Raw genomic sequence first — 15,961 nt, 5'->3', positions numbered from 1 at the left:
TTGATAAACGAGGCGGCCTGCCAGTGGCTTGAGGGAAATCTAACCGCTCTTCCACTATATCCGACTCATCTGGAGAAACATCGCGCTCATGGCCGGTGGTCAGTAAAGTAACCCGGCTGTACGCGTCTAAAACATCGGCAACAACGATGCACACCAACGCGATGCTTCACCTAACGTTAGCGTCAACGTAGTTGTCTACGTAGTAGAGTCCTTGCCAGCAGATATAGTTTCCTTCCTTCATTCGATTCTGAACGTTATAGTCGATTCAGCTTCCTTTCATTGAAGCGTGTGTATACGCGGTTGCATGAGGTTGTACGTTGGGATGCGCACTCGAACGAGTGAATGATGGATCGAACCGGGCCACTGTACATGGAACCAAGCGTGCGCGCTGCTGCAGCACCCAACGCTGCTACCCCCGCAATGGCCATTCTATCGTTATCGCTGCTAAGATAACGATACAGCTTGAACTCGACGTTTCTTGGCCTACGTCAGCCAAGATAAAGCATGCTCACCTTATATTCCTCTTCCTTTGGCTCGTGCCATTCACCAACCACCCACGTCTCTTTCTTTCTGTCCGATATATGCGCCGCGTAGCCTCGTCTCTTCAGCGCTAGCATTCTTTCGTCTTCCTCGTGACATCGAAAGTGGTTCGTCGAAAAACGAGAGCAATTGAACGACGGTATTGTTATGGCCACGAGAATGCTTTTCTTCCGTCTCGAGTGAAAATCCATATCGCGGCCTTCACGTACGCGGAACTATACACTATCAACCTTCCCTGGCTGAGTTCTTTGATCGGCTTATCGTAGCATCGCTCGCGTGGTTCTCGTAGTCTCCGAAGAAAGACAGGCGTCCATTTCGCATCTTATCACAGCTCCGGGGACGAGGCAGATACTTTCCACCTCTTTCGCCAGAGGCCTACCTATTTTCGTAACCCTTTCTTACCGCGATCGAATCGACATCCCTGCGACGCATCACCTTCGCAGTAGCTTCTCGGTTTCGGTGAAGTGGTAATCGAGAAATCCCTTCAAAAGCGTAAAAATTTAGATCAACGGTGAAAAATGAGATAGAGCTTGTCGTCTGAGTGATTTAAGCTATAAAAGGGATTATGAATGTTCCATTTGTTGATGTCTGTGTCTTTCTGTTGGGATTTTATTAAATCGTAATGTGTTTTTTCAGGTATAGGTGAGAAATAAGAAAGGTGGAGAAAGTGGAGGGCAATTTTGCGCGTCTGCTCGAAGAAAATGGTAAGTACTGTATTTTAAAAGTGCTTGCAAGGTGTTTTAGTAGAACTTTAGGATAAATCACAGTTTTTCTTGTTTAAATATAATTATGTGAGATTTAAAGATAATTATGTTGAGAATTGAAATATAATTATACTTTGACATACAATAATCTTAATTTTTCTACACATTTATTGTAAAGCACAGTTAAGGTTCACTTCGAGATAATTAAAATATTCCTGGGAATAGTATTATCCGACTAATTTTTTTCTCGATCAGCAACGTCATCGATTTTTTCATATTCATGATTTGTCTTTGCCATAATGCATTATGGCAAATTAGCATTTTCAAGACATTCCCTTTTCTATTGAAAGTGACATCTTACGCACGGCGAAAAGTTGTAATATTCTTCGCGTACTAAAATTAAAAAATTGTCAAATATTCAAATATCTAAATTTTTAAATATTCATACCTTCAACTTTTTAAACTTTTTCCAAACATTTAAATACTCAAATATTCAAACTTTCAAATTCGTATTTTCGAAATCTCATTGATTTCATCTGTGTCTCGGAAGCTAATTAAAAGGATACCATTTCGATCAATTGTATTTCTAATCTATATTTGTATCACTTGCGTTTAAAAATATTCCTCTCTATTAGTAACAAATCATTCTACTTTCTAATAACTAACTCAAAGAATCCAATTTTATATCCGTCATTGACTTCTAACCTTGAAGTAACGAACTTCATCACGCTTGAGCATAATACTTAGTGCGTTGAGTGATCATCTACGTGTTCGAAGCTATTTTTCTCTGCTCGTAAAGACCGATAATAAGCCACACACTCATCGAGGTGGAACGTTTTAATGAAACTATTATGGCGTTTCACCGGTCACCGATCGTCGGTTCACCGGCGATAAAATAGTTGGCCGTGACGTGTGATCACAGGTCTACACTGGGACTGAAATTCGTCGCTTCCAATAATCGCCTCATTAATCCGTCCCACCGTAACAAATTCGTCTCCGGGTCGCCGTTTCATTTCGCAGTAACCATCGCGTTGTTAGAAACGCATCATTCGTGGTCGTGTTTATATCCACTTTTATGCATAAATTTCTCTTTCGCGTCGTTGAACTCAACCATGTTCATATAGTTAACAGACTCGTTTTCAAACGTTGAAAATTAAAACTTTGTAACTCTTTAGGAAAGTTATACTTTTTTTTTATATACAACGAAGCTTTTTAATCCAAGTTAGAGAATTCAACTGAAATTTTTACGCGTTGGAAATTAAAATTCATGGCCCTTTAGAAAAATTGTACCCTTGCAAAGTAGCGAGGCTTATTAACAGGGGATAGAGAATGCAATTAAAGAAGGTTTAGGATGTGAAGTAGTAGTATTGTTCAAGTGACATTAAGTTCTGAAAATTTTTAAAACAGAAAAAAGATTTATATGTATGCGTTTGGGTTAGGTAGGTAAGATGATATCGGAAATAACGAAGAATGGGGCTCTATTATAAATTTATAGATAATTTATTTATACAACTTTATTTTAGAAATCTATTTCAATACATTTTCTCTTTCATTAAGTAGCTTTTCTACAAAGAATATCGGCAGATAAATACAGAGAACATGGCACGATAGTTCCTCGGTCATCATTTCCTTGAATCAGATAAGTGTTTAAAATTTTCGAAATAAGAGCTACTCGTCAGTTTTCCTATTAACAAATTAATAGTTGTTGCGATCATCGAAACGATTATTCTATCCACTACATGAAGTTTAATAGCAGTTCCTATCAGCTAATGTAATTCAACAGTTCCCAATAGGCTTTTTCTCATGAAATTATCTCAACAATTATATCTTACGTTGGAACTATTTCACATTTTATCGCGTCAGTTTTTAAATTCTTGTGCGTCAAAGTGAATTATTAAACTGCCTGGAAACCGTGACAGATGAAAAATATCCTAAAACGTTAAAAAAGTCATATTTCAGCGTATAATATGTGTCAAAAATGTGACACGTGTTTCTTATATTCGACCATGTATTCCAATATCGCAAGATGATAATATAAAATTTTTATTTCAATTTTATCACATTTCCATTTTTCACTCCCACTTTATCGAACCTTAAACATGCAACACTAGCGTGTATTTCTCGCATAGAATACACAGAGAGCGTGCATTGTGTCAGAAGAATATACAGTACTCGAGAAAATTACAACTTCAGTATAATAATTTTTTATGATTAATGTAAGTGGCATTTTATTTAATGGCTAATGCACTTTTATTACCTTTTAGTAACGTTTCAAAAGGAAACAAATGCGACATTTATCGACTAATTTATAAAATAAATTCAAAAGATTAATTTGCTAATATATAAGATTTACAATTTCCATTTTTCTTTTTACTAAATTAATAAGAGCTACATTGCTTAGTTTCTCCTACCAGATTAATTTTTTCAGGCCACGTAAAATAATAAGGATTTTCATTATTTGATACCTATAATATTATTAATATTATTAAAACATATTTCTCATGTTTTAAGTGATTAGATGTGCGAAACATTTAACGGGTTAAAGAGTTGATGAAATATTGAACGACTAGAGATAGAGGCGTGTTTTTTTTTCTGGCGTCGATGGAAATTTCACGAGGCGTTTACGAAATAATCACAGTAAAACCGCATAAATATGAATGAGATTTATAAAGCTACACCAGCTAAACGGCGCGCGTCGTGTTTTCATTACGCGATCTCTCACGACGCGGGACATTCGCGATACTTTCTCGTTCGGTATCCTTCGTCGTTCTGTTTCAACGAGAAAGTCGATACGCGTTTTTGGTGCCCGTTCCGTGACATTTTCATCGCGGTTCATTGTGTCGCTTGTTCATTGCGATCGATACTGAATTCTTTTTTTTTTTTTTAATTTACTTCACGCTCTCGCTTACTTTTTAATCGGCTTTGGCGAGAAACGCGGATAAGCTCGTTTGTTCAATTGCTAACTCCAAAATAACGAACGTTTATCATTTAACGAGGTGAATCAACGAGCTGGAAAGAGCCAGGTTTTCAATGAATGCTTAATTTCCCGTATAATTTTATTGAGAAAGAAATTTCGTGAAAAGATTTCCGATAATAGAAATTTGCGCGTTTTCCTGTAGGTTGATAATGAAGTAATTCGTAGAATTTATGGATTTAATAGTGCAAACAAATTTTATGATTTAAACAGTGCATTAAGTTTTCTGTTGTTTTTAGAAATGATTTGAATTATCTTTATTCATAATGTAGAACAGATCTACAATTCAGCACATTTTCAGGTTTCCATTTGAACTTATTTTAGTGTTTATTGAGATTTTTCGGCGTGAATTATGAAATATTTACTATGTATAGCACTATTACGTATAAAACTATTGCTTAACGCTCGAGTAAATAATTTCCTTTCATTCGACCAGTCGTTAACCTCTGCAGTTGAGATTTATTTTATTTATGAAATGGAAATTACGATCGATTATAATTTTTTGTCGAAATGAAAGGAACGACTGCTAATAAGTATTATAAGTAAATTGCTTTGTAGTAGTAGGTAGCAGCGTGATAAAGTTTAATGGCACAGTGATAAGCATAGTAATTTTCAGGTTGTGACTCTTTAAATACACAATTTAAATTCATAATATATGAGTTGATTTTATAAATAGATGACAAGTATTGCTTTCGATCATTAATTTATCACTAATTTATATATTTTAATACTATTCTCGCAACGTTATCGCATGAATTGTGAATATAAATGTTAGATCAAATACGAATTACACAAGCACTACTCTCAATTTTATCCAATCATTTCCCAACGTCATAAGTATATTCCACTATATAAGGTGATCTAAAAATACGAAAGACAAGTAAAATATAAAAACAAAGAAGTATTACACTGTCTTTTCTTGTCTTTCATACGATAAGTTTTGCAATATTAAAGTTAAAGGATCGTTTAAACCAACTATTTCTCGATCCAAGTATCTTCATACTTTTTTTTTGTAGATAATTACAAAAAATACTTCGAATGACATATAAAAAAATGCATTGTTCAGTTTAAAAAAGTAGAAGTGACATTGAAACTTTTTAACGAAATCAAAATTCGTTTTAAATCCTTGATGTTGCAATTTGTAGTAGTTCGAGAGTTGATCCACTTATACCGTACGCAAAACATTTTTTTGACCGACTATCGGAAGTGTCTGAAAAATCGTAAGGACTGTTTTTTAGACCTTATATATACGATGATCTTATTACACCGTTATAAATGTGCACGATGAAGAATACAAATCAATGAAAACCTACAACAGGAATTTACAATTACTAATCTGTTATTCTAATTGTTACTAATTTTAACTCTAACGGTAAATGTAGAAGAATTATAATACAGAAGATAATTTTCCAACAGATATACTGACTAATCACAGTTGATTACAATTAAATGTTATTTTATCATGGATCATGCATCGCTGGCCCAATTCTATGAGAATATTTCATAGCTCGAATCACAAGTATCGACGCGTTCATACCACTGACCGCCCGATTACCAAAATACCACTGTAATAAGATAGTATAGTATATATATATTAAACATATTCGGTATTTTCGCGTGTACGCTGACAAGGGCATTTCATGTGGCACGGATATTCGCTCAGTTATGTTACGTACCGCGCGTGTCACCTCAAATTTGCGAGACGGCGCGTCTAGCACCCGACAGTTGAGAGAATTCGTTGGAAACGTATGTTCAACAGATACTCCAAGGAAAATTCCACGGGAAGGAAATCGTTTCATAACGTACATGCAGCTATGCGTGCTCTGTGATACAAATGCGGCCGATCTTGCCGCTTACGATTCCAATAGTCAAATTAAACCGAACAACTGACATTTCCTATGGACAGTTTCGGTTCTCCCAACAGAGATTTTCGACTTGTGAACTGCACAATGAGTTGTAATTGCGATTATGCGATCCTTAAGATGCTGCTTATGTAAAAATAATTCGAAAGTATAGAACAAAATTGATATTGAAAATTCAGTAAGTACAGATGCATTTATACAATCCCAGGTCTGCATCTTAGTTCATTTAGCTAAATCCTACGTCTATTTTCTACCTACTTGCGATGGAGCTCAACAAAGACGAGTATATACTAAATTCAATTTACCGGCACACAATAGCTCTTAACGTGTTTTTATTTTTTGTCTTTTATGTATTTCTATTTTCGCTCCAATATTTGTCTATCAAATAAGCCAATCATTCACACACGCTACATCTATACTTCAACACTGAAAATAATAGAATCGCCAGAAAATCAATTTACGCGTGTCCCATTCAACACGGCGAAAACTTTCGAAATGCTCCAAACAATATTTGGGAATAAATCAAAGTTCGTGTCTCGAAATTTCCATATTCACTGAATACGGAGGCAGAACCACATGGTATAGAGCAGATCTTTAATTTAGGAAGCAACGAGGGCGCGAGAACATGGCGACGCGACGCGGCGTGGCGTGGCATGGCGCGTGGAACCCGATAGGCGCCCTAATGGATCGTGATTTACACGATGGATCCGTGCACCGCGGTTTATCCATCTGCGCTTTCACGTATCAGCGGATTCCCTTCCTTCCGGTTCATGGGGACATGTTCGCAGCGCAGCTATCGCTTCCCGGCGGAAACGCGACCGATATCGACGACAGTCACGACCTTTTATTGGCCGATACTCTCCCCGTAAAATAAAACAAGCCGGTACGAGATAAAAAGCGACATCGACATCGACATCGTCGCAACGTCCGAACCTGTTAACGATAATTGCTTCCTCTGCGAGACGGATCGTAATTAGAAATGAGCGAAAACGAGTTCCGCCGATTGTGCAATTTAGTTGAAAGTACAATGGCTCAAAAAAGTAATCACATACTTGTAAAAATCTTGTCCGAATATATTATGTACAACATTTGGAAATTTCAATAGCACCGTAATGAGACGCAACTGTCGCGATTATATTGGTTAAACTTAAGAACAATCTCGAAAAATACTCGTAGAAGCTACAAGATATTCAAATATTCGATCATCTATTAGTATTAATAAATCTCAATATTCAATGGAACCTATCGTATTTGATATATATTACGTATTTAAAATGGCTAGCCATGCTGCATATCTTTTTTTTTTTTGTATATGTATTTACAGTAAATATCTTGTAACTTCTATACAAAGGTATACACCTTCAGATTAATTTCAAATTTGACCAATATAATTAATCGTAACAGTCATGCTTCACTATAGTGTTACTGACATTTTCAAATACTTTCGTGGGCTACCGCAAGCGTGGTGATACACGTGCGAGTTAGTCGCAGGGATTTCCCTTTGAAGCCTAGGGAGTTTCGGGATAAAACGACACTCCCTTGCTGGGATCCTTGTTATTGGAAGGGGACCGACGATTTACGGGTAAAGTGTCAATCGTGAAGTGGATACCAGCGCTACAGTTAATTCGCTTTGATTCTTACCCTCGTATACGTATCCCACCCTACTCTTTCCTGCACCCCTAGTCCTTTCGTACGACCAACCCTCACCGTCGCGAACTTCGTGCTTCCGAAAGGGCAATCGGTCGACTGCGTACCACTTTTTGACCCATTTAGAATTTTGCCGGGAATATCAGGACGTGCAGCAAAGTTTCGGAAAGCCAGATGGAAAGCAGATTTTTCGACTACTTGTGCGATTTTATTTGCGGTTTGTGGTATTATAACGGGGAAACCGAGAAGGGAGATTGAATGAGTTGTATACGGGTCGATGGGTTTTAGGTTAGTGGTGTAATATTCGAATTATTCTAATCGTGTTAGAGTGAATAAAATAATTGGTGAATGAAGTCGACAAATAAAAGTTTATGGTTGGATATAAATTAGTTTAATACTGGGATCATGTACGGATCTCCGACATGGTAAGGAAATTAACTTGTGCATGTACTTTGGGAAGCGAGATTATCAATAGAGATTTCTAAAAATATTTATGTATTTTGAAAACACCGATACATAATGTAGTTTATGTATAACATGTAAATTTAGTCTGCAGGAGTGTTGTAAGAAGCCCTTAATTCGAGGAAAAATACTACTACGTTTGATATCAAGGACGGTGTTAGTGGGGTATTTTCTAAAAATATATATATTTAACAGATCAAAGATACCAATTACATTATGTCTCGTATTCACGAAATATTTTGTATAGCCGCATACAATGTTAGCAATTATTCAAAAAACGAAGATATGGAACTATCTCGTTTACTGAGAGGAGGCTGTTACCTTTTACAGCAAAATTCAAAGATATAAAAGTCGTGTGAACCACGCGTGAAAAATCGTTGGAGGAGAATTTTTTACCTCGACGATGTGAAAGTCCGTACGGTAGAAAAATTTGAATATCGTCGACCCTGTACATAATTAAACGAAAACCACGCATGTACCTCCAGAGCGAACAGTAGTGAGCGAATTAGCAACTTTGTCGTCCAGAAAGGTTCGCTTTTAATACCGACTAACCAACTGCTCTCGATTGCCCTCGAGTCAAACACATTTTTTTGGCAATAAACCGCATAGCCAGAGCACGCGTATTATAAGTTAAAGCAAATGTAACAGCATTACACGAACCATCTATATAACAGGCCGTTAAAATGCGCAGTATTCGTTAAGCGAGAACTGACACACTTCTAAAAAAGACCAATTTGCAAAGGGTCGGTCAATTTTCCACACAAAAATATAGGCACGTGTGTTCGTTATATAGAATATTTACTCTATAGAATAACGGATAATGTATACGAATAAATGTCTACATTACAAAAACGTTTTCAATTATCGTCTTAAATAACTATTTAACTGCAGTACCTGTGATTCTTTAGATTCAATGAATTTTTATACCAATTATTCCGTTCCGTTCCCTTAAAATAAATTTGGATCTTTTTCCTCCTTGAATTTTCAGCCCACCTATCGACGTACGAATCACGTTTACCGTTTTACATTTTGACGTGTGTTTCTGAACGTGATTCACGCGTTTAACGATGCACTTAAACGCGATGGTTTTCGGTGGACGAAACAAGGGACATGAATAATCGGCCTTAAAACGACCGTCTTTTCCACGAACGATTGACGGTCTCGCGTCTAATTCGCCGCGGTCGTTCGTGCTGGGGAAAATAGGTTGGATTTGAATAATAGTTCTCTTACATCCGTTTCACACTAGAGATCCCTGCACGGACATGCAAATTTTCAGTAACTGTTTTAGAATTTGTGCCGACACGAGTGGCTCGTAAACTGCGAGCGTAGTCAACCGACATATACCGTACTACCCTATATAATATGTTAATGACACATTATTAGATCTCGACCTCACACAAACGATCTCGTCGAATGGTTATCAGATTTTTATGGTGAAACAAGATTAGGTGTGGAAAAGAGAAAGGGTAAAGGTATAACAGTGTTATTGGACAAATCGAATTACATGTGATTGTCGTGCTATTTACATAGTAGTAATTTGCGATATTCTTTTCTTTCGAGAATGTGTCGTTAAGTATTTCAGTACTTAAGTACTTGTTGTCGTTAAGTCATTCTCTAAACTTCTGCGGTTTGCATTTTTGTACTATATTTTTTATATCTAGTATTGTATACTATAAAATAATTCGTGCTATATGTAGATATAATGAAGTGATAGTATATATGGAAAATTAAGAATAGAGGTGAGCTATATATAATATTCCTTTATCCTGTGTTCTCAATTATTTCAATCATTTATCTTAATAAAATATTACTCGAGCTTCGGATATGATCTTGGAACAGATTATTTCATGCCACGGAAACAATATAACAATATAAGAACGAGCTTTTTAACAATGAAACGTAGCTAGAAGTTTGTGATAGTAAATATATACTTTTTCTTTAAACATATTTTTAAGCTATTCAGTACAGCGTGTCGCACCATGAATTTATCAGTTTAGTATGTTTGCTGACAGCCAACTCGTCGATTGACTGATCTTGTCTCCTTACAGACGAATACGATTAACATCGACGTTTTACAGAGTATCAACATAATATTAAATTTCATTCTTTAAATTCTTGCAAAATTCCTAGAAATCTATCCATAGCAGACAGTTCGAAAGGCTTCAAACACCTAACACATTTCTGTTACATCGCTCACAAACAATCCCATGCATGTCGCCAATCAAAAAACTTTCATATAACTCCAAACAAACACGAAACATCTGAAAAGCATTTCTACAACATAGTTCAAAAACAATTCAATTGTCATCACGCTAAAAGGTTGATACCCATCCGATCGTCATACATACTCAATTTGCTGATACAGTGTCACCTAATGCAAGATCGTCTGACGTAAAAAGCATAATGCATGTCCTCAAAGACAAGTGATAGTAGTAGCAGTGTCGCGTTCCCTAGCGTTTCGCACCGACAGGAATTAATTAAAAATATGCCCGTCATTAAAGCGGCCAGCCACGTTCTTCCGCCTCACGTGGCCGTATCGCGTTCGACCCGGTTTCTCCCGGAAAAATACGTCGCGTATAATTTACAATTACGGAGGGAATGCAGCGGAAAGAAAGATAGAGATGCGAGGGGATTTTTGCCAGAGCGCAACGTGGCGAAAATGCGAGCACGGAATTGTAAAAATTTCACGGGCTCGCGCCGCTATTTCTCCGGGGCAACAACGTCTCCATTACGAATAAAAACCGGTGGCCTAGCCGGGCGACCACGACAATGGGGCGCTTTTATTGCCGCGATCCACAGTTCGGCAATCACGGTCGGACAAACAGTATCGGTGTCGCGGGCCGAGGGATTCCCTTTTATATCCCGTGTGGATACGCGTGTTGCACGCGTGCACACCGCACGCTCGATCCCTTTCGCTGCGTTTAACTCATCGATCCGGCTGAAATACTTCAGGGCAACCAGTATGTAGGTCATCCGCTTAGAAAGCTTCTGTTTCGAACGTATCGCAAATTTGCTACTATTTCGAGAATTTTAAATTCGCATGCGTTTCCCACCGGTGCTGCGTGCATCCATTTCGATATTTTTCGAATTTCGAGACGCGTATTGTACGTAATGTTACTAATGAATAACGGAGGATTGTCGAATGGTTTTGATTCGATTATAGATTGGCTGATACTTTATGGTACGCAATTTTATCTTAAAGAAGATTTGAAATAGTTTGCTTTATTTTTCTACAATATGATTTACGTGCTGAAATTCAATTTTTAAGGAAAAGTACACACACTCATAATTTTTCGTATTTATAAAACACCGTGAAATAAGCTTCGAATATAATTCCTTTAGAGAGGTATTAACTGTGGTTAAGAAAAGACAATTACGATCCTGCTTTTCTGAAGAAAATCGTATACATACATAAAAAGGAGCAAAAGGATTCAATGTGAAATATATATATACGATAGAAACATAATTAATACTAGTTGTATAAAGTATTATCTTGTTAGAAATTGAACCAAGAGATTAGAGATTAAATCAGTATATTTTAATATCCTTGCAATTGAATAACAAGCTCAGTTCGCCGTACAATGAGCTCGATATTTCTCGTATAAAACGTTCCTCAAACACGTCTCCGAAGTTTTCCCGTGGCATACCTATCGCACAAAGCGTTAAATTCTTCACGAAGCTAGCGGGTGCGGATTTTTACGAGTTCTTTTTGCCTCAGTCGGTTTGTCGATTCACCAACATACACGGAAGAAGTAAAGAGCGTCTCGAACGTCGAACATTTCCGACATGGCCGCCACGGTTTGATTCTACGCGACGGGGATTACCCAGGTGTACTTACACGAGATTCCTTGTCGTCTGGCGAATGAGACTCCGCGTTGGAAACGACTCGACGCGACGCACCCTCGTTTACGCAATGGATTCGCGAGCACGGAATTCAGAATCGGAAAGCGATATTTATTATACGACCGAGCTGCTTTTATGACGATACTCGAACGAAATTATCGCGATACGTGTTTCCAGCCATCGTCGTAGATTTGATTCACGATTACTTCTCCACACGTAAGACCTTAGTGATAGATGAAACTTTTTTTTGAATTCGATTTTATCCGGACATCGTTATGGATTTGATATGGGAAATACGGCAGATTCAGTACAATAAAATAAAAGGAAACATTCGTATAAAAATGTGTTCGATATATGACCTTGTTTCTGAGTTACAGATCATTTCGTAATGCTAGACATTACCTTGATCAACGATTTCTTGGCAAATGGATAAATCATGTTGATCTCACTTTCTGATCCCATTCGATTAGTTACGCGGCATTTAAAATCTCTTATCTATGAAACGTCAGTTGACAGTATTGAAGCTCATCGTCAACGAGACAACCAAAGTTGCCGACAAATTCGTATGAGCTAGTCGAACAAGCTCGACAACCTATGATGCATTCACGCTTCTATTGAAACTGGACCTGGTCACTACATATGTTAATATAAATTTTTCATCTTATTTTATTGCACTGAGTCAGATTCTGCCGTACTTCCCACGTTCTTTAACTCACTCTGTACATAAGTGGGAATTGCTAGAAAAAATTCTCTTTTTTAGATTCGACGTTATCTGACCATTATTTACTTCTGGGTGGAAAACGTTGATGCTGGAAAAATAAATATACTTTTCTTTTATTCAATGTAGATTCTCAATATCAAAAAATATTTTTTTGAATTCTACGTCGTAAATTCGATCCATATTTCTCAACGCTGTAGGATGTCGTTAGTAGGAAAAAGAAATTATTTTAGTTTCGATTTTATTCCCGTAATCGTCATAGATTTGATCCGTATTTACTTCTCGATACGGAGTACCTCGTTGGAACAAAATTTTTTTTTTTTTTTGGTTTCGACCTTATCGTTTCCGCCTGTCGACCGCGAATCGCTCGATCGTGCTTCCATTCGCTTTATCGAGTACACGGCTCGATAGCCGTGTGGCGTAACTCGTTGTCTCGACGCGTCGTCGATGTCTCTGCACGCGCAATTGAATCGAATCGCGACTCGTCTCGGCTCGCTCGAAAAAAACTGGGACACAACAACGTGAATCGCGTCCTCATTGAGGTGGTCACAGTATGAAATGTTAAAGAGACAGGGGATGATGGCATATAGTACTCAATTAAACTGACAATGAGCAACTTTGGAAATTATACCAGCCCGATGTGTCTCGCTTGTTACACTTTGACCGTGTTACCTATGCTTATGAGTTAACGTACTCTTGACCTGAATGGCGAATGTTGTTTCAAGCTTCGATCATCTATTTTGTTGCCCTATGTATACCGATGAACTGATATAGCTCTAGTAAATGAATGGCGCTTGTTTAAGTTTTGTAATGAATATTAATCAGTATCAGCAATACACAAAACTTTATGATTATAACTAAAGGAGAACCCAGGCAGAAATTTCCTTCACTCATTAAATATTATATCAAGTACATATTCTAACTTTGATATTTTATATATTCTTGTATATTGTACGTATTCTGTATATTTCTACATCTCCAAATTTATATTGATCGATCTGTGAATGCACGAATTTTGTATCACAAATACGATATGATCGCAGCAATTGTATTAAATATCGAAAATCTATGTTGCGAGATGTCAAACGTTGTGGAAGAATGGTTCTTACCACCTATCGATACATGAACGCAAGGGCTTAATCGATATTTAATGTAATTTACATGTATGGTCGTTGGTTCGGCTAGTCAGCGGACCCGTCTCGTTGTTTCAGTTGCAATCATTCCGTGATTTCCATTATATAATGACAATCAGGGCTGCGCAACTGTTACACAACGCTGTTGATATTGGGAAAATTGTTACTGTCGCAGTGAGTGACAGGTTTCGGTCATGGAAAATTGTTTTTTTGAAAAATATTCGATATTCCTTAGTGAAATATATATTTCCAAATAATATTGTGCCAAATTTGATATGTATTTTTTAATAATAAAAATCTTTCGATAACAGCGGTCAAACGTATCATCAAAAATTATTTAAGCAGGTGAAATGTATTTTGCGGAAAATCATGTACTGTTAAATCGAATTTTAAAATAATATAATCGAAATTTAATATAATCTATTGTTTTGACGCGGCACGGATCGTGATACAGAATATGTTCGATAAACTTGAACAATATTGTGTATCCTGTAAATTAAACAGGAATCCTCGTGACAACAGTTATGTAAAAATAGTTCCGGGTTTTGCGTATAAATCTGCTACCATGCAGAAAGATATACAAAATGAGAAAAGTATTCATGTAAATTCATAGTTCATAATCCTGATTCAATTTTCTGTACAGCATATGCAGGTTTACTTTTATCGGAGACCTGCATCCATGTTTATGACGCGTTAATCGTCAATGAAAATAAAATATTCGCACGATAAAACTTCAGGGAACAGATGTGTACAGATTTTTTTTATTTAATACCAACGTCATGGGGATAATTTGTTAAAAAAAATTGCTTTTCATGGATAAATTCAATTTATAATAATCTATAAAATATCTCTCGCGAATTTTAGTCAATATTATTCGGTTATACCAAATTTGTATCAATTTGTTGGATCAGTTTGATTTCCGAGAGACTCTACTATTGACTCATCCTTCTAAAAAATACGACACGAATTACGTACCAAATCCAATACGATCAAGATATATGCTAATTATTCGATCAAATCTCCTCCCAAATAAGCAGACATATACTCTTCCAATAAAACAGTAAACAATAAAACGAAAAGAAACATTCACTTTAAGTGGAAACCACTTCACACTTCATGAGGAAAATCATTTACCGTATTCGAGAGACGATTCTTTTCTCCGCCAGTGCCTTGACCTTCGTACCGTTAAATCCAGATTTATAGGACACTATTAATTTCCATCGTGAATCCGGGCTGGCAGCCGCGTTCGCATGTTTCATGCTACGTTGGGTAATCAATTGGTCCGAGTATGATTAGCTCGTAAAGTTGTATAACGGTAGCACCTTATCGCGACGCCTCCACGCTGTCTATACGTCTGAATACGTTTAACGCTCCACCGGCGTGGAGGTCCCGGTGCAATAATTGAGCTATAGTCATGCACGGATGTAGGTATGTACATTGACGAGCGAAGGGTAAGTCGAGTGGCTAATGGAATTCATTTGTGCCTCGTTACGTGCCGTTTACCTTCGATAACTTTGTTGTCGTCGCTCCATGACCACCTATTATTCACTCGTATTTCATATTTACTTTTATGGAAAATCGATTGACAGTGTCATGATAAAAATGGAGAAAAAATTATGTTAACGTTTCCACTACGTGGATATTGGCATTTCTCCGTGTGATAACATTCGCGTTTAACGAGACTATTTTGATAATGGAGATTTTTTTAATATACATATTTGTAGTAAGCATGTGTATAAATAAGTGAGTAATATTTTGTGAAAATAAAATAATAGACGTCTAGAAGGTTCAATATGGGGCGATCTAGCTGAATTAGTTTGAAGAATTTATAATGGTGTCGTTCATAAATAACATTTCACAACTCCAAAAACATCAACAGCTGTCTAAACACGGCTCGAACGCGTTCGCGAATTTCCGTTTCATTTCTTCGGGTCTCTTTCATACACGTGCCATTCGAGCGCGGAGAACTATGCGTGAAGCAAATAACCGACGGCGTAGCGCAGCCGAGTATTGATTGAAATTGTCTGGAAGCAAAAAAAAAAAAAAAAAAAAAAAAAAAAAAGGGGGAAAAGGAAAAA

At 37.0% G+C, this 15,961-nt stretch overlaps 1 protein-coding gene across 1 annotated transcript in view; it reads left to right on the top strand.

Moving 5' to 3' along the window:
• LOC100741110 (amphoterin-induced protein 1-like) overlaps window positions 1-15,961 on the top strand; it is a 336,260-nt gene that overhangs the window by 140,744 nt on the left and 179,555 nt on the right. The window contains exon 4 of the mRNA XM_033321946.1: window positions 1,177-1,244. The gene's annotated coding sequence lies outside the window, so the exon portion shown is untranslated. The remainder of the gene's footprint in view (window positions 1-1,176; window positions 1,245-15,961) is intronic.

Source organism: Bombus impatiens, unplaced genomic scaffold, assembly GCF_000188095.3.
Source record: "Bombus impatiens unplaced genomic scaffold, BIMP_2.2 scf_0543, whole genome shotgun sequence".
NCBI lineage: Eukaryota > Metazoa > Arthropoda > Insecta > Hymenoptera > Apidae > Bombus > Bombus impatiens.
This window is presented reverse-complemented; position numbering and strand designations above follow the sequence as displayed.